This window comes from Nicotiana sylvestris, chromosome 1 (genome assembly GCF_000393655.2).
Source record: "Nicotiana sylvestris chromosome 1, ASM39365v2, whole genome shotgun sequence".
Taxonomy (NCBI): domain Eukaryota; kingdom Viridiplantae; phylum Streptophyta; class Magnoliopsida; order Solanales; family Solanaceae; genus Nicotiana; species Nicotiana sylvestris.
The window spans coordinates 96,530,589-96,558,400 of record NC_091057.1 but is presented as its reverse complement, the minus strand read 5'-3'; the positions used below and the strand labels follow the sequence as shown (position 1 = coordinate 96,558,400).

The following is a 27,812-nucleotide window of genomic DNA, read 5'->3' as shown; positions in this document are numbered from 1 at the left end:
TCATGCAAAGATGTCCTCATACTCTTTTAGGAACTCGGTGTACTCTTTCTTTTCTGATGGTGACAAATGCACGCTGATGCACGTTTCCTTGATATTCTCTGCATCCACTAAATCAACAATCTCAGTTTCGTCCAAGTTAGATTTAGGCCTATTCTCAAAGTTCTCGACCTCTCTGACAACCTCTTCTGGTATATCCTCCTCCTCTGAATCTATATCTGTTTGTTGTGTTGCCTTGTTGCACGTCACAGTCGTTGGTTCATCATCAAGATATGTAATAGTAATGTTGTGTAAAATAAAGTGAATGATAGGAAAATAATAAGAGCAAGATATATAATAAACTGAAATGCTTCGATTAGATTCATAATTGTTTTGAATATCATAGCTCTTTTCAAAATTAAAGACAACGCGGAAATAAAATCAGCTAGTAAAAAGTAAAAATATGATGCATGGTGCTTTTGTTTAGCCTTGCTACCCTGAAACTTTCCGGGCCCTGGTGGTTCTAATTGACCAATTGCTGACTGAGCATTGGATCTCTTATTGTATGATGATGGTGCCAGAATGCACGAACTAACCTTTGGGGAGGGGAATAAAAATAAAGAAAAAAGGTAACAAGTTATTGCGGGTTATGAGAAGAAAATTGTTGCAATATTTAAACACATTATGCAAGAATATAAATCACGTCCTAATTTGGGTGCCTCGTTGTGCCCGAGGTAGGCCTAGCGACAAATTAATTTGGAGAGCTTATAATGTTAAATGCCTCATTTTATTGATAAAAATAAGACGAATTCACAACGATGCTAAGAAAATAAAATGTCACTAGTGGCCATTGGCCTTATTACATCATTAAAAGACTCCTAACTACTTGGTCCTAGAAGGACCTTCCCCAGATTTGGCATCTCTATCCCCCTCGAACAACTTCACCAGCTCGTGCAGTCCTAGCAGCAGATAAGCTTGGGCCAAATGTCCGCCTGCATTCCCTTCAGCGAAGCGGAACACGGACCTGTCACTATCCCAGAACAGTGTCACAGCCTCTATGATTTTATTGTCAGGCTGGATTTCTAGAAGAGAAGGCAGATTCCCTAAGTATTTGCGGACGAGTGTCTGATCACTGGAGTGAAGATCTTCCCACCAATTCAGCAGCCTTGGATGAATGTTGGTTACCATGCCAAATCTGGGGACTTCGTGCCTCATTTTCTGCAAAACAGAGTGTTAGACCCTTACCCCACCAGACTCGACTATCTAAACCAATAATTAGCATAAAAAGCATTTAGTTCTCCAAATAAATGCACAGAACATGTAGGTGTCCGTTTGGGTTTCAGGGAAACCCGATGGACTTTGGACAAGGCTATCATAATGAGTCATTATGTGGACAACATGATTGACTCGACTATGTTTGACCATGATGCATGCACAGTTAGACAGAGTAAGGTTTCTATTGGGGTATTAGACACCAGGTACCCTTGAGCGGACAACTCAAGAGGGAAAGGCACGGAACCGTCGACTGCACCGCTGATCGACTGGTTTTACCGTAAATACGCCTTTGCCGAATTTAAAGGGTGATAATATTGGAAGAGCGCAACGACTCATTATAAGTGTTTCTATGGTGTTTGTTTGGCACAAGTGGAATATGATGTTGAAGATGCAGTTTACAAGAATGAAACAAATTGACATGTATTTTCACGTTCATAAGATAAATGATTACAATAATTGCAGTAATTACAAAAACATTGAAATAAAGTAGTAAAGGAAAGCAGCTAAAGGAAAGAAAAGACATGAAGAGCCAAGTCAGTTTCGTAGTGAAAGAATAAAAGACAGTAAATAAAGAAATTAATGAGATAATAAAGTCACAAGCAACATGCAATGGTAAAAGCCTAAAGAAAATCCTCAGCAGAGTCGCCATGCTATCGACGCCCCCTTTTTCCTCTAACCGTGGGGTCAGAAATCGGGTATACGACATTGGGAGGACAACTCTATTCCCTTTCGAGAATTGGGTTTGGAAGTTGAAGAGTCGCCACCTAATGATTATAGTGCATTAGGACACTTTAAGAAGGGTTTGAGATGAAGAGACCAGAGATTAGGGTAAGGGCTAGAAATTATCCCGAGGGGAAGGTGTTAGGCACCCCTCAAGATCCACTAGTGTGGTTCCCGGCCATGTTGCAATTGTGACTTTACAAGTAAACAATCAAGGCTCAAATAAGGATTCGCACATAAGATTGCGACCAAGTTGAAAATTTTCAAAGATAAGTAGAGAAGGCAGAAATTCATGAAAAAGAGATTTGAACAGTTTTACAAGAAGAGATGAAAGCAAGTAAAGGTTTATTGATAATATGGATCACGTCAATGCAATATCCAGCAATCACTCCTCGAAAGAGGAGTCGCACGTGATATTAGCGCACCGGTCATCATATCCATATTCTACCCTTCCCACCCCGTCAAGGTATTAAACGCGATTAGTCTCGTTTACTTATTGCATGCTAATACCCATCCCGATCTATCAGTCCCGGGGTATTAGGACTTCTAATCCTAAAAGGGGGGGAGGAGAAAAGGGATAGAGGCATATATGGAGTTTCAAAAGGATAAAAAGACTAGGGCGTCAATCAAAACAAGTAGCAAGTAATGGGGAATAAACAAACATACAAAGGCTTCACATAACCCCTTTGAATCACATAGAAACTAGTTTAGCATGACTTGCACGTACTTATTTGGTCTTTAAAGTTAAGAAATTAAGAGGCGGACGAATCGGTTACACACATAAAGTTGGATAAAAAGTCTGCATCAAGCCCCTCGGATCTGATTGTTAGTTATTGAGGTCTTAATGCAGAAGAGTTTAAAAAGAAATAAAGACTGCAGTAAGTTTATAAACGAATTTGAAATCAGCGGATTGTTTGAGTAGGAAAAGGGAATGCAGAAGAGTTGTGAAAGAGTTTCAAAGGCAAGAATATCTTTAAGAAAAGAGTGAGTTACAGGACTGTTTTAAAAGACCATTTCAGGGACTGAGTAAAACGTTTAGGCAGAATGTTTAAAAGAACTGTTCAGGAAAAGATGCAGATTTGAAGAGTTTAAAAAGCATACTGGTTTACAAGAGCTTTATTGAAAGCATTACATCAAGACATTAAGGACCAGTTAACGGACTGTTACTGCTTAAACGAATCAGACAGGTTTGAGACGAAACCCTATAGGCATGGTATCTATACTTGATTTTAAGGCATGTTAAAGAGTTGGTAAATAGATGAATGTTTAATTACCCTATAGTTTGCCTAACGCATATGCATTTCCTATAGGCATGGTTTCTATATGCAATTGATTACATGAATGTTAGAATCCTATAGGCAGGATCTCTAGTGATTTGCAATATGATTAAACGTTAAACCCTATAGGCATGGTATCTAGGTGACTGAATTAGGAACATTAAACAAACCTATAGGCAGGATTTCTAGTAAAATTTAAAGCACAAAAGACCTATAGGCATGATCTCTACCCTTTGATTTATGCAGGCAACATAAACCCCTCCCACACCCTTTACTAATATTTTCCCCGAGTTTCTTTTACAAAGTTATTACAGAACTGGAAGGAAAAGACTAAAAATAAATACATCAAAACTACAGATAGATCCGAGGAATCCCAATGCAACCTTAATGCCCAACAACATACGATTAACCAATTCCGAATTTCCAAAGCCTTCTCCTTACTTAGAATGTTTTCAAAGTTCCAAGGAGTCTTAAGAACTCCAGGCAATGCTTAACACTTTGAGTAATTATAATAGCAATAGAGTAGTGCAGTGTGGAAATGCCAGCCCTCAGGCATCCAAGTTCAGAGGGAGCTCAAGGGTCCCAAAGCATGCCTTACCAAAGGGGGCAGAACTTAAGGAACTAGGAGTAAGTGTAAAGTGAGGGGAGTTGAGGGAATCAGAGCAAAAGGTGGTCATACCCAGCCATGAGTATAGGCTGGCACATCCCTAACCCTTTACTTGATCCAAACAAATAAAGAGCAGACTTTTTAAAGTCCGACTTGAGCCTGGATGGTGATTAGGACACTACCAGACTCTAGTCAAGGCTCAACACATAAAGGGGGAAGAAGGGAATAGGACTGATTTGAGTAAGGTTCAAGAGAACCTGGTCCCAGGTCATGAATAGAAATGGGATGCTACCCTAACCTAGAACAGTACTCACACATAAGGGGTCACAGGGAAAGGGTTCACATGGAAAACATGTATAGAAAAACATCAAGGAAGGACAAGAAAGCATAACAGAACTTAAAGGTGCAGAAACATGAAGAAAGAACATAACAGACTAAAGTATAGCTACAGAATGCAGGAAAGCACAATACAAACATATAGTGAGGGACATGTGAAAGGGAGAAGTAAACACATAGTTTTGGAGAATATTATTTAACTTATGGAGACATACCAGTTGTAGCTTTCAAACAGCAGAACAAACAAAGCAAGAAAACAGCCATAGAGTCCACTCAAGCCTCAGCAAACACTTGAGAAAAGCAAGCAAGATTCTATAGTCTAGCCTTGGCTTTCAGCCGACTAGACACAGCAGTAGTACTAATAGTGGTAAAGAGAAGAGAGCTTTTAGTGTGTGTGTATTTTTGAACTCTATTATTCATGTGTTTAAAGAAAAAAAAGCAGGGTATTTATAGTTTAAAAACCAGGCAAGTAAGCAAGGCAAAGAATAATTCAGTATCAATTAGAATCAATCAGGAGAAGGGGATTCCTTTAATTAAGGAGTCCAAATTTGAACGGTAAAAGGGCAGAGTTTTATTTAAGGAAAGAAAATCAAGTAACACATTGGGCAATGAAGGGTAAATACATAAGGGAAGTTTAAAAATACACGGTTAGGTAAATAAGGTAAGAAGTAAATCAACTAGTACATAGTAAATCAAGGAATCAAGGATTCGAAATCAATAATGAACCAAGTCAGAAAAAGGTCCAAATTAGACAAAGAAAGAATCAAACAAGCTCACATAATGGTAGTCTGAAATCAATCCCCAAAATTAGGGTTATTTCGAGAGGGAAAGGTCTGACTATAAAGAGTGCATAGCTTTAAACATGCGAGGCTGGAATTAAACAAACAGAGTGGTCATGCAATCAAGAGTAGAAGAACATAGCTAGAAGAGAGTGTCAGATAGCATGAGAGAAATCAGAAGGTCTTGCAAAGCTCAGCAAGAATCAGAGAACATGAGACGAACTTAGAAATTAGGGTTTTTGAAATCAAACTAGTTGAGACACAGGAAGCAAAACAATCGCACACAAGTATTTTGAAAACCCCCAAAATCTAGGGTTTCCTCCATAGATTAAATGTAAAGACGAAAGCGTAGAAAATCAGGCAAAGTAAACTCAGAAAATCCAAGGAACATAAACATTTCATGGAATCATAATGAAAGAAAACACAGTAAAGGAAATCACTAGCAAACCCTAGGAGGAAATACAGTAAAAGAAAAATACATTGAAACCATAGTGAAAACACTTAGGAGTTATAACAAAGCAAATACGGTAAGAAATCACAGTAGAACAAGTAAAAATCAAGGAAACCCTAGGTTCGAGAAGACGAACAGTTTTGAAAGCAAAAACTTGAAATGATGTAAGAAATACTTTAAAAACCTCAGAAATAGCACGAATCTAAATTAGATCTAGAGAGAAACAAGAAAACCTCGAAATGGCATAGGGTTTCAGAGAAACCCTAGAAAATGAGAAAGGCCTGGAAAAGGGGCTGGTCCGAGTCGAGATGGACTCATAAGGCGAAGACACGTCGGAGATGAGCCGGAGATGGCCGGAGATGGCTGTAGAACTTGAATCGAAAAAGGTACTGGTTCGATTCTTCGTGGCCAAGGCCATGGAACTTCAGTAATCAAGTGCGAGGAGCCTTAGGAGACTGGTGGGTGGTGAAACCACCATAGATTTAGGTTAGAAAATGGCCGGAGAAGGTGAAGGGAGCTCATCGAAGAGGCGAGGAGGTGGAAGGTTCCAGAGAGAGTGAGAGATAGAGAGATAGAGATGAGTGAGTGAATGAGAAGGGATTGGGGGGGTCGTTAGGTTAAAAAAAGAAAGGGCAAACGGGGGCCGTTGATTAAAACAATCAACGACCACGATTTTAAAATGGGATCCAGGCGGGTTCATTTAATTGGGTCTGGGTCGGGTAGAAATGAAATTGGGTTGGGAATTGGGGGGTTAGAATTAGGCTGTAATTGAAATCAAAAAGAGGCTAAAATTGAAATAGCCATTTTTCCCTTTTGAATTTATAAAAATAGTAAAAGATGTTAAAAATTAAATTAAAAATACAGGGTTGATAAACAATATGTAGGTATTAATTTAAAAATATTAGGATTGATTTTGTAATAAAAATTGCTATTGAATCTAGAAGTAGGCTAAAATTGCAATTTCATGCAATTTTAGTTTATAAATAACAAATGGACTTGTAAAATTATGCAAAAAATCATGTAAATTGTATTTTGATGTAAATGTGAGAGTGAAATAAATTATTCACCAAAATGACAAGTTTTGGGAATAATTAATGGATTTTATAGTGCACAATAGGCCATAAATTGGTCTTAAAAATTATCAAAAATGCCAAAATCTTTTGGGGTGCTCATATATGCACACATATGCTATTTTGAAAGTGTTTTGAGTATATAAAAAATATATAGGGAAAAATTGGGTATCAACATCGGGTTGCGCGCCGCAACAACCTATGTGTTTCTATTTCCTTGAGTTGTGTTGGTTATATGGTTCTTTCATCTGAACTCTAAGGAATGGTAATTCTGAACATTATCGGCTTATTTCTTAAGGTTGTAGCTATTATTTTCAATTGACTGCCTTATTTGATTCTATATTTTCTTTTTTGTTTTTATTATATACTGCGTACAAGTTGTAGTGTGAGTGACCCTCCTTAGCCTTGTCACTACTTTATCGAGGTTAGACTCGGCACTTACAGAGTACATGGGATCAATTATACTCATACTATACTTTGCACTTCTTGTGCAGATTTTGGCATTGGTCCCAGCAGATCGTGAGGCATAGTAGCTTGGATTTGCTCAATGGAGACTCAAGGTAAATCTGTTGGCGTCCGCAGACTTTGAAGTCCTTTTCTATTTTCCCCTATTTTATTGTTTCTTTTCATTCAAAACAATTGTATTTCTTTCATACTCTATTTATAGAAAATCCTAGAAACTCGTGAGTTATGACTCCAGATCCGGATTGTAGTAAATATTATGGGCATTTATATTATTCCGCACTCGATTTTATTTTATTTTTGGCTTAATTGACTTTATTTATTAAAATTGAATAATAATTGGCTTAACGGTTCTCTAACGTTGACTTGCCTAGCAAGTGAAACGTTAGGCGCCATCACGGTCCTAAAGGTAAATTCCAGGTCGTGACATAAAAACGTACATTTGCTTCCCCGGAACGGCCCAAACCTAAGTCACTCTGTTTTCATAACTAGAATCCAAAGATACATTTTCACACACTATCATATTCCATGTACATAATTTTCTGTTAAAAGCCACGAATGTTGTTGGCAAAGAATTCAGGGTCTCTTAGTTAGACAGCTTAGCAAATAGATTCCGATAATCTCATCTAAAAAAGAAGCTCTTTCCTCAAAATATATTTCTAGAATCTCTTACCTAAGCCTTATCTGTGAAAATGTCACAACTAGTGTCGAAGTGAAAGTAGAGATTTCTCTAACCATTTAGGTTAAAGTATACATGCATCCTATAGGAAGTCATTGAAATATTTGAATATAAAAGAACACGGAACACTTAGTATAGCCTTCTTATCGTAATTATACTAATAAAATAAAATAAAAAAACCTCACCAGTCAACTTTCTAGTGAAACAAGGAGCACTTCGACTAAAAAATTTATCTGCATGATATAGGGATACTAGGGGGTTAGAAACTTTCATATATAATTGTAGCAATCCCATTAATTTATCAATATCCACCTCTCTAGCAAAAAACAATACTCTTCCTTGAAAGCACATGAATGCTTTGACCAAAAGGAAGTATAGCCGAAACATGGCATCTACATGCAAGCAATAACAAAATTCACAGTCTGAGGCTACAACCAGGGTATACCATCGATGATCACCCTTTCAATCTTTCTCTATGAGCAAATAACAAGTGGAATTTTATTATATAACCATCCCCGTCTATGTTCATAACCTGAAAGAAAATAAATACTCTTAATAAGCAGCTGTTTGAACATGAGGTAGCAAGAGAGAAGCTTCAGATTAATGATAGATGAAAACACAATACACGATAATACTTGTCCAGTAATATAGTTGGCTGCAAGAATTCCACAAATCCAGCAACTTCTTTTGGTTGACCACAACGTCATATATTTATGAAATCAAAATTAGTGAATGCAGATATGGTTTAAAGGAACTCTACTAAGATGATGGGAACCATATTTTCAAAAAATAATAATTCAAAGAATAGTTACTCTTACCTGTTTAATAAATGAATTTTTTATAAATAACAAGTATAAAGTCTTGGAAATGTTGGATGCAAGTGGAGGTAGGGAAATCTTCTGTATAGCAAGATTCAAATTCTAAGTTGATGGTTTTCAGTTCAGATTTAGTTTTAATTACTTCATTTTCTAGAGTCAAAATTATCTATTAATGCACGGAAAATCTGGTTAATGCATCTAATGTTGTCCTATTCTAATTGGAGTCTTTGTCCTAGAAGTCAAGTAGAACTCTCCCTTGTTTTAGATGTGCAGGAGCAAAGGAACTCGTCATTGTGTTTGAGATATAAATGCAAAAAATACTTTTAAAAGGTATCTGCCCTAGCTAAGGGAACACTTTGCAAAATTTCCTCTTAAGTGTCTTCACTTAGCTTGGCAGACATATCTGATGCAATGAATCCAGGGGCAACAACATTAACTTGTCGAAAGATAAAATTCAGTATAAGATACCTAATTACGAGTCATAACAAGTACTCCCTCCCCCCACCCCCCCACCCCCCGAAAAAAAGGAGCCATAAGTACAAAGGCGTCTCAATAAAAGTCATGGCCTAAAGCCAAATTTTAATAAGGGGCCTTAATTTTATTTTTTTGCCTATAGTATCATCTTGCAAAATATAATATTAATATTACATTGGTTTCTTTTTTTATTTCTTTCTTTTTGTCTATTGAGGAGTTATCTTGTAAAGTATAATATTAATATTTACATTGGTAAGGAAATTCAAGTTAATAAGATGTTAGCATGTATTTACAATTTATTACCTTGGATCTTATTGTAATAAACGTTATTTATTAATATGAAGATGTGAGTATCTTAATTCAAAGTTCTAAAATATTTTTATTGTTAAAAATGCATAGTCTTTCATTCCTTTTTTATAAGTATTTTGTATTTGTTTTTTGTTTTTCTACCAACTTCAATATTGTCTAAGCAAAAATAAGAGAGGAAATCTACAACTAAAAATATTTTTAGGCCCCTAAAATTTAAAGGGCCTAAAGCAACGGCTTTACTAGCCTCCCGTTGAGCCGCGCTGCATAAGAAGTCGTTAGTTTGTCCTCGGTTCCTTTATAATATGATTTAAGAAGTCGTTCGCTAAATAGCATTAACATAACAGAATGATTAGGAGCACTTACAGTGATATTCCAGCTGGCATATCTTTGCAACACTCTTGGTTAAGCCAATGACTCCTACTTTAGCAGTGTCTTGCCTGGCATTGCCAACTAAACCAATCACAGGAGATATGTTGATGATTCTTCCCTACAAAGTATAGACCATGCGTCAACATAAAATTCTGGAGTATATACGGAATAATACAGAAAATGCATTGCATTGTATTGCTTCAATCTTAGTGATCAGTTCTTTTTTTCAAGGATCAGAACATATCACTATACAAGCAGGACACTGTATAATGGTGCCAACAATCTCGTCAATTGGCATCTGCCACAACCTGGCCTACTTTAGCTCACTCGATCACTCAATTTGTTGGTCGTTTTGTATGAAAAACACAGGTTCAAATTGATTGAAAAGGTTACTCTCAGCAATATAGCAGATGACAGAATCTGAGACAATGACATCAGCAACTGAAATCCGTAAAAGGGAATAGGTAAAAATAGTTGAGTTACATCAAAACTATTTCATTCAAATCAATTTCCAACACAATCAAAATATGAAAACTCCAGCGGAAATCGACTCAACATCTGATGCTTCTAACAAAATAGGAAGCTAATTGATGCGACAATTTTACTGTAGCAGTACTTTATCTTTCAAAGCTAGGTGGGAATAAACTATCTCCCCTTGAGTAATCTGTCATTATCTGCTCCGTCCCTTAACCTTCACTAAGATAAGGAACTACTCAGCCCACAACCTGTGAAATCAATCTAGTGCTAGCATCACAAATTGCCAGCCTATCATTGCGTTTCTGATTCTCTTTTGCTTTCTGCTTTGACGAGCATGTGAGCCCAATAAACTAGGAATGACAATCATAATTTTGGTTCATTACATGTAAAGGATCTCTCGATTAAATAAACAAATACATGCTGCTCGCCTTTATGCAATAGTTTTAAAAAACTTGAACCTTTCCAGACAACTATACCTTTTTCTTTTTCATCATGATTTTAGCTGCAGCCTGCAACAAGAAGAAAGATCCGTCATAAGGACCTTATCATAAAATATATACAGGTTTTGGGAGGAGGGGTTGGGGAATACAACCCCAACACTAATGAAACAGAGTGCGGAACCAAAATGTGGTTTATTTTTACTAAAAATACTCAAATAAGTGTAAAAAAAAAGTTACCAAACTATATATAACGCCACTAATAGTGGCGCTATACAGTAACGTTAACTGTACCGTTACTGTATAGCGCCACTATTAGTGGCGTTATACTGACAAACCTTACATAGCGCCATTAATAGTGGCGCTATATGCCTTATTACCTGACCCCACCAATAATTTCTGGGTTCAATAATTTAAATGCGTATAAAGCCACTTTTTGTGGCGCTATATACAAAAAAAAAAAAAAACCCGGCTAGCCATTTTCTATATAAACATCGTAGAATCGCCACAACTTCATTCAATTTTTTTTTAACTCTTGTTGGTTTCTATTGTTGTTAAATTCTCCAGCATTTTTTCATTATGTCTGAAGAACGTAGAATAAGAGTATCATTATATTGGGGGGTGAGGTTGTGATGGAGAATAACTCTGTGGGCTACAGTTTACCTGCTAAGTGTAATGTTAAATTGCCACTTTCAATGGAGTACGGAACATTGATATCGTTGTTATGCAAAAAAATGAGTGTGAGAAAACGTTCAGTGATACTCAAAGTAACCGGAAGATATCCGTATTCCGTTACGCCGCAAGGGGTTGCTTTTTACTCAGAGTTTAACATCGACGATGATGACACTTTGAGTGATTTCTTGAGGACTCCGGACGAATGCCGGGAATTTCTTGTAATCACAATGTTGGAGATGTACGTGAAGGTCGAAGATGTTCCAAAAAATGAGGTTGTGCGTAGTAGAGATAACCCCCAGTCATCGGGTGGTTATTCTGGATCAGTTTTTGCCGGACATGTTTCAGATGAAAGAATTTTTCTTGATTTAAATTTATCACCGTCGGCGAATGAGCAGCGAGAAAATAATTTATACCCTGCTTTCCATAATTCATAAGAAGAGTGGTAAACTTCAATTTTTATTTGTGTTAATTATGTATATTTTTGCGTATTGAATTAATTTTAACGCTCATTTATTTAATAGGGGGTACCGGCCGGATATGAATTTTACAAGTGGCCCATCCGATAGTCATCACCTAACTGAAAACGTCCATCATGGAATGTCATCACATTACAACTTGTAAGTGAAAAGCTACAGCCATATATAAAGTATTTATTAATTTAGTAGCTTATATTTTTGTTGAAATGTGCAGTGAAAACGAGCAAGTTGAACTACCCGTACTCACTCAATTGCCCGAAAACGACGTATTACATCAGGATCTGGCAGATGAACAGAGTGAGGAAGAGAACAGCGATTACGATAACAATGCCGATGAATCGGGAGACGAGACACCATTTGCTCGTGAGGATGGTGATGAAGAGGACGAGGAGGAAGGACCCGATTTGAAGAGAGCCCCCATAGACGAAAAGTGAACGAGTCTGAAGTGTCGTTTCATTCAAGGGAGATTCCTTATATTGATAACTTGCCAGCCGTGCCGGATGTGGAAGCTCTCACAAGGGATTTTGATGAAAACCGGACAGCAATGTGGGATGAGTCTAGACCAACGGTGCTTGCATAGGGGATGCTTTTTCCTGATAAAGAACGCGTAAGCAGGGCTTGTAAAATGCACAATGTTAAAGAGTGTCGTGAGATGCAGGTATCGGAGTCAAGTCCGACGGTATACAAGGCTATTTGCCGCAGGTGGTTTTGGCCATGTAATTGGATGTTGCGTGCGTCGAAGAAGAAAACAGGTATGTGGAAAGTGGGTAAATACATTCCCACCCACACATGCGAAATGGACACTTTCAACGGGAATCACTTCAACTTGGATATTGACTTGATATCTCTTGTACTTATTCCGCACATCGAAGCGTCCATAAGGTATAAAATCAAAGAGTGCATTACAGCAGTCTACCAGGAATATGGCCACACAATTACTAAAAGAAAGGCATATCTTGGGCGCAAAAGAGCGTTTGAAATAGTCTATGGTAACTGGGATAAGTCATTTGCAGATCTGCCTAGCTACATGGCTGCACTGCAGCACTTTAACCCCGGAACAGTTATTGAATGGAAGCTTGAGCGGAGTCCGGGTAAACCAGAATATATATTCAATTACGTGTTCTGGGCGTTTAAGCCAGCAATTGATGGTTTTCCGTATTGCCGGCCCGTAATATCCATAGACGGAACTCATGTCTATGGAAAGTACGATATCAAGCTATTGATAGCCGTGGCTGTGGATGCAAATGGACAGATATTTCCTCTAGCCTTTGCTATTTGTGCAAATGAAAGCACAGAGACGTGGACAATGTTTTTGAACCACTTGAAAGAGCACGTTGTCAAACATCGTTCAGGTATTTGTCTAATATCTGATCGGCACGGGGTATATTAAGTTCTGTGGAGAACCTTCCTGCCTGGCAAGAACCTTATGCATACCACCGTTACTGTGTGAGGCACTTTAAGGCCAATTTCAAGAAGGCACATCCCAAAAAAGATCTACATGATTTGATGTGGATGGCAGCAACAGACCACCAACAACATAAATTCCGGAGGCATATGGATTCTATCAGGCAAGAAGACGATGCAGCATATCGTTGGTTAATGCGACATGATCCTGAAAAGTGGACGTTGCATGCAGATGGTGGCAGACGCTGGGGAATTCTTACTACAAACGTGTCAGAATCCTTCAACGGGTTATTAAAGTCGGCAAGAGGATTGCCCGTCACAGCCATGGTGCGTATGTCGTTCAAGCAGATGGCGGAGAGGTTTGTACAACGGTCTGCAGCTGCAACGGAATTGATGGAAAGGGGTGTTGAATTTATGCCAGTGCCTATGAAGAGATTAGAGAAATACAGACGGCGAGCACATTGGCATTCCTTTTTGCAATATGATAACGAACGAGGTATTTTTGAAGTTCGCACCGCTATCCATAATAATCGGGGTAATAATGTACATACTGTAAATGAATCCACAAGGTTATGCTCATGTGGGAAATGGTCAATCTACCACATGCCTTGTTCACATGCCATCAAGTGTTTTCAACGTGTTGGTTATGCGGAGACCAACTATATTGATCAACAATATAGTGTTTCCAAATACCTAAACACATATAGTGGTCAGTTGCAACCAGTGGGTTCTGAGCATTACTGGCCCCCAGAACCATTTAAAATGGTGTGTAACAAGTCCTATTTGCGTAAAAGACAGGTGCAGAAGAGAACGCGTATACGGAACCAAATGGATGTTAGTGATATCGTATATGCACGCAAATGTGGTATATGCTCGCAAACAGGCCACGACCGTAGAAAATGTCCTTTGGGTGGCAACAATAATCAAGCTCAGGGCGGGTGTTCTTCTATTGTACCTAACTACCCATGAGTTCATGTTGTAATAATTAGTTGTTATGTATACGATTTAAGTATTTATGAAATAATATTTTCTTGTTTGTTAATTATGATTTGTACTTTCCCTTTTTACCTATTTAAATAATAATTTAATATAATTATCGGTATATTTATTATGTGTGTTGTCGTGTCGCTATGACGATATTTAATACACAAAATATACATATGGCGCTATGTGTGTCTTGTCTTGTCGAACTGAAAAAGCTGAAAACATCATGATATGGCGCCATTAGATATGTGTGACCGGCTGACATAAAGTTGTCTCGTCAACATCATGATATGGCGCCATTAGATATGTGTGACCGGCTGACATAAAGTCGTCTCGTCAACATAATGATAAGGCGCCATTAGATATGGCGCTATCTAATATAGCGCCATTAGATATGACGCTATATGTGTCTTGTTTAGCCTATAAATAATGGGGTCATTGTAGTTATTTTGTGTGCTAAAAATTTCCCCAAGAAATATTTCATTAAAAGTAAGTAAGGTTTTTATTATAAGCAAATAGTTCACAAATGGCTCAACCTGGTCGTCCACCAATTTGCTTATGTGGAAAACCATGCATGATGGATTGTGGGTGGGAAGGTGCTAACGTTGGACGCCGCTATTGGTGCTGTATGAACAAGTTGTACAAGCAACCCGACGAACCTACTTGTGAATTTGATGAATGGGCTGAGGAACCATGTTATCAGGAAAGCTACAGGGATAGATTACAGGAATTTCATAATATGTTGTTATACCAGCATAGAATACAAAAGGAGGGAGATAGAATTATTACAGAAATGAGGGAGAAACTGAAGGAGGTGGAAGATAAAAAATGGAGAGCAGAATGGAATTGTGAAGCACACAAGGAACGCAACGAAAAATATAAACGGGAACTTGCGGAGGTGAAGGCGAGAGTGAAAGAGTTAGAAGAAGAAAAAGAACAAATGGAAGAACGATTTAAGTGGTTGGAGCGAAGAATAAATGACAACTGAGGATGGAGCATTGACGTGTATGTGTTTAGTGTCATTTTCATATGTCATGTATTTTTATTATGTTGGCCTATTATGTTTGTGTTTGTGTTGTAGTAATGTTTTCCTTGTTTGTTGTACTAAATTTTATTTTAATTTAAGTGGAAGTTAAGTTTAAGTTGTTGTGTTACTATACCAAAAACTATAAAACGAAATGAGAACTAAAAAAAGTAACTGTCATATTCGACTAAATATTGTTGTTAATGTATACAAAAATATTATTTACACCAAAAAAACAAAAATATGGAAGACCGAATCAATGTGTCCCGCATATGGTGTATCTCAAAGTAGCCGTTGGCCTGAGGCGCATCCCCTACTGCCCGGGTACGCTATCAGGATCATCATCATCAAGTCGTCTCCTTATGGCCGGATGCGGCACATGATGACATGTATCGGTAGTGCTGTCAGGTCCAGTAGAAGTCTACATAATAATATCAAACTTAGTATAGAAAACTACATAACAATTCACAAAAATTTATATTGTCTTACCATAATCGTGTCTGGATCCTGAATGTAGTCATCTGTCGCAGCATCGCATGAAGCCTAAAAAAGTAAATTAATAAAGTTAAAACAAAATAAATAAGTTATAGTAAAAACAATAATAAAATTAATACTAATAAACTCATACCTGCGCATGTGATGAGCTGCCATAACTCAGTCGGTGCCCACTATCAAAATCTCGGATCGGTCGAGACTCATCAGTGGTAGACGGGCCAGGGAAATATCTACCCAACTCCACTCCTTGAAAATCCGAGCCCATGATCAAGAATTGACCCGATGGGGTCACCTGCGACGTCCCTGGAGTGTCATAAATGCCAAGGCTGTAAGACGGCATGTCGGTCTCATGCATGCCACCTCCCATATCAGCAGCAACATCATAAGTAGGAGCCTCAAAGCCCCCTTGCTGGGGACCTCCTCTCCGCCCACGACCACATCGTCCAACACCAGAAGGTCGTCGTAGAGCAGTAGCAGCTCGTCGGCCACCACCCCGTGGCATACCACGACCTCGCTGGTATGTGGCTGGGTCAACATAATCTGGCTGGTGTGCCAAACGCTGATCCGATCGGCCTCGCTGCAGTATCTGGGCAGCCACATCCATTAAGCGACGACTATAGTCCTGCATGATCACAGGGTTGTGGACATAACTTTGCATCTGCTGCCCCATACGATATACGGTATGCAATCCAATCGCCTGCACAAAAGTTTTTAATATAAACTACGTATTTGACTAGAAATTACTATTAAAGTAATTGATAATAACAGAAAACATACCAGAGCCTCATGTCTCCCGGCGTATGAGACGTATCGACCATCTACCTGATGAACTGGGTTCCCGATAAAAAGTCGGGAAACAGTGCGGTACCATGCCATATAAACTTCGATAGGAAAGTGTTGCGGAGCTGGGGTCAAGTCCCCTCGGCTGTCCCAAATACCCAACTGCGTTGTCAGCCACTCAATAAATGTGTCATCCACTCTCATCCTATCATCCCTCTCATAATGTAAAGGATCCCATGCAGGCTGAGTCGGTATAGACTGCGGAAATCCAAACTGACGAAATACTCGCTCTGAGGCATGATGCTCAACAATATCGAGGCACGTGAGAGGGACGGAAGCCCTCCAAATATGGCGACCGTGCGTGCAATACGCTGGCAGGGTACCTATCAGCTCTTCGCTGTACGGCGTCCAGATGAACTATCAAATAATAACACAAACCGTTAGTATGCGCAACACCTAGTTAAAAAATAATTGGTAAGTTTAGTTAGATATTCACCTGTGCATCCTCCAGAAAATCCAACACATCCCTACAGAAGGGGAGATTATGATGGCCATGATACTCTCGTGCAAGTCTACGACGCAATACCCACCTACAAGCTAGAGGGAGATCAGGAATATGTACATTAGCCGGTAGTTGTGGTAGAGGTGGCCGAAGTTGCAGAAATCGCTCCCACACCCAAACCTAAAACAGAAAGTTGACGTAAAGATTAACTATAACTAGGTAGAGTTGGAACTAAACGACAAATTATTTGAATAAGTTGTCACCTGTAGAAGTGGCAGAAAGCCAGAAACGTCTCTCTGTGTGCCCATGGATGCCCGACACATCTGCCTGTACAAAAAAGATAGGACAGCACCACCCCAGTTGTAGCTGACTGTATCATCAAAGTCCGCAATATGATGCAGAAAACGAAGGCTCACTAGGTTCCCCGAAGTGTTCGGGAATAAGACCCCCCCCCCCAAATAGAAGGAGCAACAACAGCCTCATATATTGCTCCACATCCACCTCCGCTGAGTCATCGGTGATAGTATCGTGGATCTGCACCAAGCGGTCTCTAATGGGGACCAACTGCATACGACTGCTCCCAATTGCTACATCTGGGTCCTCGGACCTGAAGCCCGTGAGCCTGTGCAGCATATCTATATATGAAGCCCGGTTAAAATATCTCATATTCCCAAGCAGTAAAACTGGCAAGCCATCAGTGGACAGGCCATATAAAATCTCGACGTCCTGGAGTGTGATGGTGGCTTCGCCGATGGGCAGATAGAAAGTGTGCGTCTCCGGTCGCCACCGCTCAATCAACGCCGTGATCAAAGCATAGTCGAGCTGTATCCGGCCAATGCTAATGATCCTATATAATCCCATCTCCTCCAGGTGATGGACCACACGGGGATGTAGAACGCGGGGAGGAGTCAAAAACTCTCACAATAAATCCACTCTCCTGCCCCGAAAAGTCTGCGTAAGCAACTCTCCCCCCCATATATGCTCGGATCTATGTTGGGGCTGTAGGGGTAGTAGCTCCGACGTCCGAGGGTCGGGATGTATAGGTGCATCCATGTCGTCAACTGCAAATTCATAATTTTTAATAACTATCATTATAATTTATGTGTGTTTTTTATAATTTAAATTCATATTTTTAACAACTTAATTGTAAAAATTATATATATACTTATGGATTTCGTCCTAGATTTTCTGAGGCCTAGTGGTACTAAACTATCATTAATAATTTTATGTTTTTTTAATAATTTTTATTCATATTTTTTAATAACTTAATTGTAAAAATTATATATATATATATATATATATATATATATATAATTTTTATAATTATGGGTTTCGTGCTAGATTTTCTGAGGCCCAGTGGTACCAAACTATCATTAATAATTTTATGTTTTTTTAATAATTTTTATTCATATTTTTTAATAACTTAATTGTAAAAATTATATATATATATATATATATATATATATATATATATATATATAATTTTTATAATTATGGGTTTCGTGCTAGATTTTCTGAAGCTCAGTGGTACCAAACTATCATTAATAATTTTATGTTTTTTTAATAATTTTTATTCATATTTATTTAATAACTAAATTGTAAAAATAATATATATATATATATATATATATATATATATATATATATATATATATTATAATTATGGGTTTCGTGCTAGATTTTCTGAGGCCCAGTAGTACCAAACTATCATTAATAATTTTATGTTTTTTTATAATTTTTATTCATATTTTTTAATAAATTAATTGTAAGAATTATATATATATATTTTATAATTATATATATATATAATCATGGATTTCGTGCTAGAATATAAGATAATTAAACAATTACTACGCTACAAGGCTCTACATTTTACTACACTAAAGGGGTCTACGTTTTACTATGCTAAAAAGGTCTACGTTTTACTACGCTAAAAAATTATACATTTTACTACGCTAAAAAATAATCTAAACTAAACGGCATAAAAACACATAAATATACATGAGGATATTAACAAACACATTTTTAGACTAATTTACATATTTTTATACAACACTAAAATTAAATCCGGATAAAATTTAACATGCTAGTTTCGGAAAAAATAAACACAAACCGAAATAGAACACATACAAATCAAGTAATATGCATTGTTATAAAAGTTTTAACTTAAAATAAATCGAAATACCTCGATTTAGAATTTTCGAAATGTAGATAGATCGAAATTTTGACTCCGAAAGAGTGAATCCACAATAACACGAAGCTCTACTCGACAATGTGACCACAAATATTAAACTTTTATGTGACGGGGGGACCCAAATTTTTTTTTTTTTTAAAAATGGGGGCAGAATCGGTGGTGGTGGTGGTGGGGGACCAGAAATGAAAATGAGGGAGATGGAACGAAGAAGAAGAAGATGGAGGATTCGTATTAAGGGGTATAGCGCCACTATTAATGGCGCTATGTCTTCAGGTAATAAGGCATATAGCGCCACTAATAGTGGCGCTATGTAAGGTTTATCAGTATAACGCCACTAATAGTGGCGCTATACAGTAACGGTACAGTTAACGTTACTGTATAGCGCCACTATTAGTGGCGTTATATATAGTTTGATAACTTTTTTTTTTACACTTATTTGAGTATTTTGAGTAAAAATAAACCACATTTTGGTTACGCACTCAATGAAACACAGCTGATGTACATGTGCGCAGAGAAAAAAAAATCCTGTCAGACTAAACTCAATAACCTCCTGCCACTGAGACTGATTCATTCTCATCAACAAGGTATCACGCGTGAGCGTGAGTCGTGACACCTGAAAAGGCGAATAAGAGAATTAGTGATTGCACATTCTAATGAAATTTAATGTAAAACAGGATGACTGTCTCTAAACTGGATTAAAAGATATTGTTTCGGTCGTATATTTGGGGTAAAGACATATATCCATTATTAAAAAGAAACAAGTAGCCTTGATAATTTGCCAAGTGTCGTGTGGAAAAATTGACATGTTTCATTTTTAGGACAAAATTAGTTGATTTAGGAATTAGTTAGTTACGTACTTTATTTGAAATTTGAATTTAAAATTTAAAAATTTATTTATATATAATAGGAGAGACAAAGAAATGTTATAATGGCAAGTGTCATAATATTATATTGACATATGTACTTTTTTTGGACAGTTCTCCAATTTTGTTGGAGTTTCAAATTTATTTAAAAAAATGTAAAGTTTTTTTAGAATTTTTAAATTTTCAAACAATAGAAACCACCAATAAAAATCACCAACTACTCCCACTTCCTACATTCCCCCTCCTCACATAAAGTTTTTAAACTTTAAAGGCAAGCAACAGTTAACTTCAAAGGCCACATTACTCAGCACTAATAAGAAAATAGAAACTGCAAAGGTTTAAAAAAAATCTGAAACAGTACCCACATTATGGACTATTCATCCCCACTCCTTCCCTCATAAATGATTCTCCTCCTATTTTTCTTAATTATGAACTTTGTTCAATGTGTGGGCTTAAAATTTCTGCAATTTCACATCTTCAGTTCAAGTTATCCGTAGTGATTCTACATTCGTACACTGCGAAGTTCAATTTTGAAGTAAAATTTGAATTGCTAAAAGTTCGTCGGCGACAATATTGTTAAACCATGGTTATGGATTCAGAATAATCGGTTTATAATTTCATCCAAAAAAGGTGCTCTTTTTTTATTCGAAAAAGTGTAGGTTCTGCATTTCAATTTTAATTAATTTACTTCTAAGTAGGTTTTGTTTGTTTTGTATTTTTTCAACATTTTTCACAAGGAGGATATGTGATAGAATTCTTCTAATGTGATCGACGAAGGGAGTATATATTCAGTAGTAAGGTAAGTTTTCTTTTGCCTATTTTTCCTTTATTTATCCAATTTGGGTATTATTCTTCTCATTCTGTTGAGTTTAATAGTAGCAACTTTTTTGGATCTTCTTCTTTTTCTTCCTTTGGGCTAATTCTTTCAAGACCATTGGCGGAAATCCTCTACACTACTATTTTTACCATTGCGCTAACTGCTAAGATCACTGCTTCTACTTGCGGAACAAACTAAAAGAAAATGCAACCTCAAAATTTCCATCCAATCAGACCTTCTTTTGGAAGAGTCTACTTCAATTCAACAGTGCAAACTTATGTCATTTCCTAATAAGATTGAAAAAACTGATAAATGGTTGACATTCTTTCCCTCTAACGATATATATATATATATATATATATATATATATATATATATATATATATAAAAGGATAAGAATACAAACGGGAAGAAGAATTTAATTTAATTGCTCATCAAAAATAATACAAAAATAATAACTATGATCATTATTAGTAGATTTATAACATATAATTAAAAAAAATTCTATGCTTACTGTCACGATCCGGATTTCCCACCCTCGAGAGTCGTGATGACGCCTACTAGTGAAAGTTAGGCAAGCCAACCAACTGAACTATCTACCTTGTTTCCATTTTTAATCTGATAACAGTTAAGAGCCAACAATCAGATAACAACAGAATTGAATATGAGGAATGCTACATTTTAAAGTTTTAATAATACTGCTAATACCAATCCATAACAAATCTACCCACGACTAGTGTCACAACTTCACAGACTGTCTAGGAGTACTACAAATAAAGGTCTGAAAGAAATAAATACAACATTGTCTATGGAAATACATGAAGGAAACAGGAATAATAGATAGAAGGAGACGCCAAGGCCTGCGGACGCCTACAGGACTACCTCGGGTCGCCTGATGAAGAAGAAACAGCAATCTCACTGCGGTCTGAAGTCTACAACACTGAGATCTGCACAAAAGAGTGCAGAATGTAGTATCAGCACAACCGACCCCATGTGTTGGTAAATGTCTAGCCTAACCTCGGCGAAGTAGTGACGAGGCTAGGACCAGACTACCAAATAAACCTGTGCAATATAGCATACAAAATAATAGTAAGCAGATAACAATGATGGCAGCAATGATCAACTAATGATATAAAAAGCAGGCAACAAGAATACCATAAATGTTCCCCAACAATTAATAAATACAAGTGCAATCAATTAATCAAGTCCTTCAAATATAAATCTCTAAGATAATATGCTTTTCAATGAATATATTTTGAATATATTTCCTTTAAATAAATATCTTTCAGATAAGCATCTTTCGAATATAATTCTTTCGAGTAAAGTTCACCTCGTGACGCCTCATTTCATAATCACAAATAATATAGGTCTCAGCCCATTTTCATATTTTCACGGCACTTCGTGACCATATTGATATCACAATCACACGGACAACTCATGTGCCATTAAATAAAATCATAATATTTTCCTCGGCACCTTGTGCCCACATATTTTTGCCTCACATTGCACAACAATATCCTCATGTTACTCAGTTCATAGGTTCCATAACCCAATACAATTAAGAATGTTCAAAGAGCCTCATTCACTTAACATAAAGTAGAGTACAACTTCCAACCCAACTAGGAAATCAACAAGAAAAGATGCAGTTATTTTTAGAAATTATTTAATAAAGAAAATACTATTTTCAATTAAAGTACAATATCGAATGAATAATTACCTTTAATACGAGAAATCAATAAATCAAAACATAGTAGAAATTCCTTTTTAAGTAAATTACAACCTCAAACGGTTTAAGAAAAATTTAATTGAGAAATCAATTGAGTTAAAAATGTAACAAATTCTGAAATTTGAAGTGTTGAACATATAAAAAAAATAAGGCGAGGTATTGTAAACACTATGGATTCCAACACAAAGGATCACAACAGTAAAGGGATCGAAACAGTTAATACACTTGAATTGTTAATAACAAGTAAATACAGCAAACAGAAAGTACACGGCATCACCCTTCGTGCTTTAACGCTCTCTCACCAAAACATACACGGCATCACCCTTCGTACTTTACACTCTTCCTCATCCAAGCAACAATCACAAGAAATAAGGGTAAGGGAATCTATAACATCGAAATAAAATCAAGTAACAACAGAAAATCAGTAAATAAATGTAAAGGACAACATAACTCAATTAGAATTAGGAAAAATCAAGGACAAGTGCACGACATCACCCTTCGTGCTTTTACTCTCGTCCTCACCATAAGAATCAATATAAACTGCACGGCATCACCCTTCATGCTTTTACTCTCGTCCTCACCATAAAATCAATATAATCGGCACAGAATTGTACATCGTGCGGCACGGCATCACCCTTCGTGCTTTACACTCTTCCTCACAAAATCATACACGGCATCACCCTTCGTGCTTTAACACTCTTCCTCACCAAATCATACACGGCATCACCCTTCGTGCTTTAACACTCTTCCTCACCCAAACAACAATCACAAGGAATAAGGGCAAGGAAATAAATGAAATCATAATAAAATTCCGGCAAGGGAACAATAGTACAACAATCAAATCCCGGCAAAGGAAACAACATCAAAATAATAACATCCCGGCAAGGGAGACAATATCAAATATCATGATTCTCTCTCTCTCCTTTCTTTTTTCACGTTTACTAAACAACTCAATTCACAACTTGAGCCAATGCTCTACAATGTTCAATAATTCAATTCCCAACTTGAGCCAATGCTCTACAATGTTCAACAATTCAATTCTCAACTTGAGTCAATGCTCTACAATGTTCAACAATTCAATTCTCAACTTGAGTCAATGCTCTACCATGTTTAATTAACAATAATACTTCCACAAATCATATTCTTCAATAGAAATTATCATATAGAGCATATACAATACAAAACAGAGTCACATTAATCAAAGTATAAGACTCACGAGCATGCTTGACACCAACGTATAGATACTCGTCACCATGCCTATATGTCGTGCTCAACAAATAACACATAACAAATAGTACACAACTCCTAATCCCTCAAGCTAAGGTTAGACCAAACACTTACCTCGCTTTGCAACCAATTAAAATTTCAACAAGCCTTTGCCTCGAGAATTCGTGCCCGAAATTCTCAAATCTAGTCATAAACAATTTGTTTCAATCAATAAAAATTATAGGAATTAATTCCATATGAAATTCTACATTTTCCCTTTAAAATCCGAAATTGCACTAAAAATTCACACGTCTCAGAACCCGACAAAAATTACGGAATATAAAATCTCATCCAACCACGAGTCCAACCATACCAATTTTACCAAAATCCGATATCAACTCGACCCTTAAATCTTTAAATTAAACCAAGAGGGTTTTCAAGATTTTCCCAACTAAAATCACCAATTAAATGCCAAAACTAGTAATAGATTCGGGTAATCTAACCAAAATGAAGTTAAAAACACTTACCCCATTGTTTTCTCTGAAAATCTCCCGAAAATCGCCTCTCCCGAGCTCCAATTTGGTAAAAATGGAAAATGGGACGAAGTCTCTTTTTCAGAACTTAACATTCTGTCCAGAATTTTCCGTGGTTACTGTTCACGCGTTTACTATTCACGATGATTGTTCACGGTACTGTTCATGGGTACTGTACACGGCTATTGTACAAGGATACTATCATGTGTACTATACACGGGTACTCTACACGGATACTGTTACACAGGTGCGGTCACTGTTCACACGTGAGAAAAATGCAGAAACTGCCCAGAAAATTTCAACAGCCTTTTATATCCGTTAACCATCCAAAATCCACCCGAGGCCCTCGGGACCACAACAAAATGCACCAACAAGTCCTAAAACATGATACAGACTTAGTCAAAACCTCAAATCGCATCAGATAAAGCTAAAACCGTGAATCACACCCCAATTTAAGCCTAATGAAACTAAGAACGTCCAACTTCTATATTCGATGCAAAAACCTATCTAATCAAGTTCGATTGACTTCAAATTTTTCACACAAGTCATAAATGACATATCAAAGCTATGAAAACTTTTAGAACTGGATTCCGACCCCGATATCAAAAAGTCAAATCTCCGGTCAAACTTAAGAAATCTTTAACCTTAGATTTCTAGATTTCGTTAAATGACGATAATTTGATCTAGGGACCTCCAAATTCGATTTCGGGCATATGACCAAGTCCCAAATTACGATACGGAACTACCGGAATGGTCAAAACTTTTATCGGGATTCGTTTGCCCAAAATGTTGACCGAAGTCAACTCAGTTGAGTTTTAAAGCTCTAATTCACAATTTAATCCATTTTTCACATAAGAACCTTCCGAAAAATTATATGGATTGCGCACGCAAGTCGAGAATTTATTGATAGTGCTTTTCAAGGTCTTAAAATACGGAGAAAATTATTTAAATTAAAGATGACATTTTGGATCATCACATTTACTCTTTGAATTAATTCAACACCATCCATTTAGAAAAACAATACAATAATATTTGTATTATACATAAATTTTTTGTAGAATTTTTAAATTTTCAAACAATAGAAACCACCAATAAAAATCACCAACTACTCCCACTTCCTACATTCCCCCTCCTCACGTAAAGTTTTTAAACTTTAAAGGCAAACAACAGTTAACTTCAAAGACCACATTACTCAGCACTAATAAGAAAATAGAAACTGCAAAGGTTTAAAAAAACCCTGAAACAGTACCCACATTATGGACTATTCATCCCCACTCCTTCCCTCATAAATGACTCTCCTCCTATTTTTCTTAATTACGAACTTTGTTCAATGCGTGGGCTTAAAATTTCTGCAATTTCACATCTTCAGTTCAAGGTATCCGTATTGATTCTACATTTGTATACTGCGAAGTTCAATTTTGAAGTAAAATTTGAATTGCTAAAAGTTGTCGGCGACAATATTGTTAAACCATGGTTATGGATTCAGAATAATCGGTTCACAATTTCATCCAAAAAAGGTACTCTTTTTTTATTCGAAAAAAGTGTAGGTTCTGCATTTCAATTTTAAACAATTTACTTCTACGTAGGTTTTGTTTGTTTTGTATTTTTTCAACATTTTTCACAAGGAGGATATGTGAGAGAATTCTTCTAATGTGATTGACGAAGGGAGTATATATTCAGTAGTAAGGTAAGTTTTCTTTTGCCTATTTTCCCTTTATTTATCCAATTTGGGTATTATTCTTCTCATTCTGTTGAGTTTAATAGTAGCAACTTTTTTGGATCTTCTTCTTTTTCTTCCTTTGGGCTAATTCTTTCAAGACCATTAGCGGAAATCCTCTACACTACTATTTTTACCATTGCGCTAACTGCTAAGATCACTGCTTCTACTTGCGGAACAAACTAAAAGAAAATGCAACCTCAAAATTTCCATCCAATCAGACCTTCTTTTGGAAGAGTCTACTTCAATTCAACAGTGCAAACTTATGTCATTTCCTAATAACATTGAAAAAACTGATAAATGGTTGACATTCTTTCCCTCTAACTTTAGTGTAGATATATATATATAAAAGAATAAGAATACAAACGGGAAGAAGAATTTAATTTAATTGCTCATCAAAAATAATACAAAAATAATAATTATGATCATTATTAGTAGATTTATAACATATAATAAAAAAAAATTCTATGCTTACTCTTTGAATTAATTCAACACCATCCATTTAGAAAAACAATACAATAATATTTATATTATACATAAACACTAAATGGGAAAGTTAGTCATATATAGATCTTTGACACATTTGCACTTTCATCATATGAAAGTTAGTCATATATAGTAACAATATTTATATAATATTGTAACTTTACATAGTTCCTGAGTTAATTTTTTTCTCTTTTTTTGGGTAACCGAGAAATTCCATGTGAGTTGCTCTCACTCTAATTACCAGGCTTTATTACAATGCTTTAATGAAACTCGGGGAGCATGGCCCTGAGCCTCTCAGCAAATGAAAATTAGTTGGTTATATATGGCTAAAATTTAATGATATAACAACTTCAGACTAACTAAAGAGAGATTTCTTCAAGGTACCTTAAACTATTGCCAATGTAAACACAATTAGAGCAACTACCATAGCACATTAAAGCTGATGCTGTTTGACAGTGAAACCACAGAGGTTGTCATGAAAGAAAATGTTTCATTCACAAAAAGAACTTTTCTTTGGGGTATTTTCTAGCAGTTAACTGACTTTACAACCAGCCTTTCCCAAAGCCAAAGCAATTGCCTTGCCGATTCCTCTATAAGCTTCCGTTACAATAACGACAGGACCTTCAACTTTTGCAGCAGCGTCAACTCCAGCTTGTTCAGTGGTCTCCACCTGACCTCTCACACCTGATCATATCATAGTCCCTTTATCCATCTATACAACTAATTATAAACAGAGGAACATATACAGAAACACGTAAATGACTAATTAATCTCCTGTGCCTCTTCTTTCGGTATACCCAGAGCCAAGAATGAGTTCTTGATGATAGGAATTAACGCTATAATGAGTGCTAGTTGGTGACTGTTAGGAAGAAACAAGTATTAGAAGAGTTTTGCAAAATTTTAAAGAAAATGTAAGCAATAAAACCTACGCCAATTTCAGAAGTTCTGATACACATATTGGCTATTAGTTTTTGACATTTAGCTGCCTATGTTTTGGCGGGAAAAGTAGTTAGTGCTTGTGTCACACAATTAGCGTGTTTGCATTTCCTTTTCCTTTTCCTTTTATTTCAGCATTTTAGCTTCATTACAAATATTATATATAGGAGATACATAAAAAATGTAAACACAGATTGATATGAATTGAGTTTCCCTATTCTCTTCGTCTTCTTCTCTCTAAGTTATGCTTCTCTTCTTCTCTCTTCTTCTGTTTTTTCTCCATTTCTATTATTTTTCCCACTGTTTCATTGGAGTGGTATCAATTGGTATCAAAACCAAGTAGACGATGGACCCACGACGAGCTGTTGATGTTTGTGACTGTTAATCAATCCATGGATTTGCAGGAGCAGTATGAGGATCTAGCAGCTCAACAGCTAGATCTTCGAGCAGAATTGGCACCAAAAAAGCAGGAATTACG

General features: G+C 36.6%; 1 pseudogene; it reads right to left on the bottom strand.

Annotated features, from left to right (window-relative positions):
• LOC138872516 (3-oxoacyl-[acyl-carrier-protein] reductase 4-like) lies at window positions 1-27,376 on the bottom strand (annotated as a pseudogene).
• Between the last annotated feature and the right edge of the window lie 436 nt (window positions 27,377-27,812).